Raw genomic sequence first — 4,680 nt, 5'->3', positions numbered from 1 at the left:
ACTCAAGACTACTTGCAATGAGAAAGTCCACAAGATGGAATATTTGGAGAAAATGAGTCTGGATTCTGGAAAGATTATTATATACATGTAGTGTGAACGAGAAAATCTACAAGAGAACAAGAGGATGTGGTTGTCTATTACCTATTCTTTTTTTTGGCTATGTTTTGAATGCTTCAGGAACATGGTTGCACGGGTAGAGAATCAATATGTTTTGGGAATTTCTTTGTTATTCATGTCGCTTTTAATAAGATCGTTTGAACATATCAATTGAAATACATATCAACCTCTAGTTATTTGTCTTGCAGGCGATTCCTCCTGTAATTAGAAGTGTGTCGAACGTGACATGTGGGTGTCTGTATTATGTAAGAATCTTAAGGATCACTGGTACCAGGTAGGTTATAACAATAGGACAGGATCATTGTAGTTCAACAACATAGTTTTAGAATTTGTTATTCCACGTTGAATGCAATAAAAATTTTAAATGTGTTCTGACAGAAGTAGCTTATTTACTTTCATATATAGGTAGCTTAAGGGGAATTTCCAATTATTGTAGCCCATGGGTGAGTGTTTAAGCCTCAAATATTTTCGTGCCTGTATGGATTTTATTTTTCTGTGATCTGAGGTTTCCCTTCTTGTGTAGAGAGGAGAACATAGCATGCAAGGAACTTGATCTTGGTTCCCCAGTGTTGATTTTGAAAGCACTATGTGAGATTCAGGTTGAGGTATAAAACATATTTGCATTTCTATTTTGGTGGTATCATCAAAATGAAATGATTCCATTCATCATACATTGTGACAATGTTTAAAGAAAGGCATGAATTTGTTGGTATTTTACCTTTAGTGTACTTTTGGTGATAATATCTATTTTTAAATAAAATTGCATTTTTCCTAAGTAAAATTGTTCTTTGTTGCCTCATGATCAACATCGCAGTTCTGTTGTAGTGCTTCCAAAATAGTTCATAGATAACAAGATCTCTATTTTTGCAGTCAAAAAAATCATTGGGTGCCTATTTGGTGGTGCCAATACTTGCAAACCATTACATCTATATCCATGTTTTTTCAGATTCTCTTTAGTTGCATATTTTTCTTACATTTAATATTTCTGAGAACAACTAATTAATGTGACCATTATCTTTTGGCCTTTCATACATGACAACAAGAGGACATTCAACCCCATATCTATAGTTCTCTTAAGCATGGAGTTCAGATCTCAACATTTCGTAATGAGCAGATCGAGGGGGATTCACATGGAACTTCCTACTCGTAAAGCTGTAGATATTATGGAGTCTTTGATGTTGCATTCTTGTTTATAGGTTGTTGTGATTCTCGTGATTTGAAGGCCATATTAGCCTTATTATGAGTTCATTTGTTACACTTTTAGAACTTATACCCTGAGCCTTAATTGTTATAAGGTGAGATTTTGGAAATAGATTGCACAAAAGAAACAAACTTTTAAGTATGTGGATGCATGCTTTGTTGAGTGGGACCATAGGTAGGATCATGACAAGTGGTATTAAAGAGCCACAACTCTAGGGCTTGTTGTGCCAAACCTGTCTTTTTGCTTCTTTTTGGTTCATTCTAGGTCTTTTTATTCGAGTATTTACTATTGTTATAATTGATGTGTTCATCATGTTGTATTCTTTATTTGATTTGTTTAGGAAGTTGTGATAAATTGATTCTAATACTTATATGTTGGATTGATTTTAAGGTACGAGGATGATTCCATTATTGGTCACCATTTATATAGGGAGATTCAAAAGATTGAGGTAAAAAAGAAGACTAGGGTACATGTCGTTCGTCCTTGCTAGTGGGAAACCATATAAACTGATTTTGATGAACTTCAAGTTGTAGCTGTAAGTAGTTTAGTATACAGACATGTTATCCTGTTCACAATTTTTATAATATCAATTGCAATCAGAAGTTTAAAGGTTCATATTGTGAATAATTGTTTTATTATAAAATATATTTCATTGCATGAAGAATAACAAACTTAAAGTGATAAATAAATAAGTCGCTTCATAATGTCGGCGTTACAAATACTGCATGCAAGTTTTTCAGCAGAGGTGCATCTCTAGATGAGGGTGTCTACTACAAATTCATGTCCACCAAGACTTTTTTAGTATGATTTCAGGCTGAATCTAATTGTTTTCTCAGTCTTGCTTCCTTGGAAAAACCCTCTCCTTAGGGACACTCGGATAATTATAGATAGGTGCAATGTTTTATGGCACATAGTTTAGTTGCGGGATAATGGCTTTGTAGAAATCCATGTGTATGACTTATTTTCATGATGAAACTTCCTCTGTTAGTTGTTAGGGGAATTGAGGCTTTTTGAGCAGGAATTGGCCTTGCTTGTAAATGCCAAATTTGAAGTTTTTCATAAATATGTTGAACACCTTCCTTACATACCAGTGATCTAATTTAAAAAAAATTCGAAAGGACATATATTAGAGCTTTCAAAGCAGGCTCTCAAAGTTGTCTGCTTATCACAAAACCTGTGAACTTTGTTAACAAACAAAGAATGTTCATGGCTTTATCAAACAAAAATACATCATTGGAGAAGTCTGTAGAGAATTTGTAGCTAAGGTTCATAAAAGAAATCATTTGTATGCCATGTTGAGAAATGGAAATGGTCCAAATACTCCACCCCATCCCCATTTCCTCTTTTGAAAGGTCGCCAACTACATTCTTACTATCCCCCTATTGTGAGACAATAGGGTCTCTCTCTCTCTCTCTCTCTCTCTCTCTCTCTCTCTCTCTCTATATATATATATATATATATATATATATATATATATATATATATATATATATATCTATATATATATATATATTGTTACTATCCCTGTATTGTCAGACAATAGGCTCTCTCTCTCTTTCTCTCTCGATATATATATACACACACACCTCGTGGAAAGCCTTTCACGTACTTTTCCATGATCCATGGATGGTAAATTGGTTAACGCTGTGGCCCTAATTAGAGAGCTTAACTGCTAGGGGATAACGAGAGTCAAATTCATAACTTCCCCATATTTTGGTGAGATACCTCACATTTGTCTCGTGACATCTATGGTTTAGACACACCATGCTTCGCAACCATAGTAGTGACAATGATACTAGAATATTTCACGTCACAATATCTTCCCATGGGATGCACAAGAATTAACCTAGTAAACCTTTTAGATGCAATGAATAATGACATAAATTCCGTTGAACATTTGCATTCTTATTTGCTATTCAACTATAAATCAAAAATACATTGGATTCTGTAAAAATAAAATTATTGAGACAATGACCCTTTTAGTTGCTTCCTATTTGCAGTGAACACAGAAATCATGGAATGTTTTGAGGGAAGTGCGTATGAAATCCATTTCATCTTAATCATTTGCAGACAAACCTGCTAACTTTTTCCTACCCAACAACTGTATATATACACACCCGAATTGTTTTGACTTTCCTTCTAAGAATACGGTACAATAATACTCGGAATTGAGTTCACAACCTTATGTTCTCTTAGGGAGCAATTACATCCATACGAGTTGCAAAAATGTAATGAGCAAGGTCATGGGAGGAAGAAGCAATGCCATATATGTTTTTCAGAAACTGGAACGAATAGTGGGTAGGAGATGCCTCAGATTTGACATCGAACGAGGGTGTTTTTGCATGCATAAGAGAATCATCTAGTTAAAATAGTCAGCTCTGATACCACTACCAGCTAGAATGAATAACTCCATGCTTGAATGAATTTCTTCAACTCATAGTGTGCATATATACAAGAGGAATTGAACTTTGGTTTCATGTTCTAAGAGCTCCAAATGACTCTTCTTATTCACCTATGACCCTTCATAATTCTCTTAGATTAATACTTACAAAGTTATTTACAATGTACCTCAATCCCTAAGGATTAGGTATCTAACATTTCCCCCTTAATTCAAACGGGTTTTTTGAGAGTCCAAGCATCATTCTCAACATTTCAAAATTTTCTCTTCCAAGTGCTTTGGCGAAGAAGTTTGCTCATTTGAGGATCAATGTCTCAAACGAATAGTTTTGGCTTCTACATGGTATTGAATCAGATGGTACTTGGTGTTGATGTGCTTGGTTCAATAATGGAATCTAGTATTCTTGGCTAACTTTACTGCAGAAGTATTGTCAACCAAAAGAGTATAATATACCTGTTTCTCCTGAAAATTTTATAGGTATTTTCCCGAGCCACACAATCTTTTTGAAACTTGCACTTCTTGCTTCCCTCCTTCCCCTCAAAAGATTTTTGAATATTGCACTTCTCACTTCCACTCCTCGCTCCCAACAGCCTTCATCTAGATCCTCTAAGGTCTAGGGTTAAAATGTGAGCAAGATCATGGCAAATAAAACTACCAATGGGTGTGAAAATACACTTAAGGAATGGTAAGAACTACATGGGCGATCCAGGGAACTCCATGCAATCATGATAAGGGAGTTGAGAAATTCAACATGTTCAAAGACAAAAATGATTTTCCTTGGGGATCTAGTTGTTATCTCATGTGAAACTTTGAGGATGAACTTATGAGGTGCCTTGAGTTGAACCATTGTGCTCGTCGCTATTAGATAGAGGACTTTTAGTTTCTAGCTCCTCCAAAAGATGGATTAAAAGGTCTAAAATCAGGCCTAGACTTCATCATTAAGGGCACCATAGGCCTTATGATA

The sequence above is a fragment of the Pinus tabuliformis genome, chromosome 8 (assembly GCF_031772625.1).
Source record: "Pinus tabuliformis cultivar Carrire ecotype Pingquan chromosome 8, CPIR1, whole genome shotgun sequence".
NCBI classification, from domain to species: Eukaryota; Viridiplantae; Streptophyta; class Pinopsida; order Pinales; family Pinaceae; genus Pinus; species Pinus tabuliformis.
The sequence above is the reverse complement of the archived record's forward strand: the minus strand, read 5'-3'. Positions refer to the sequence as shown.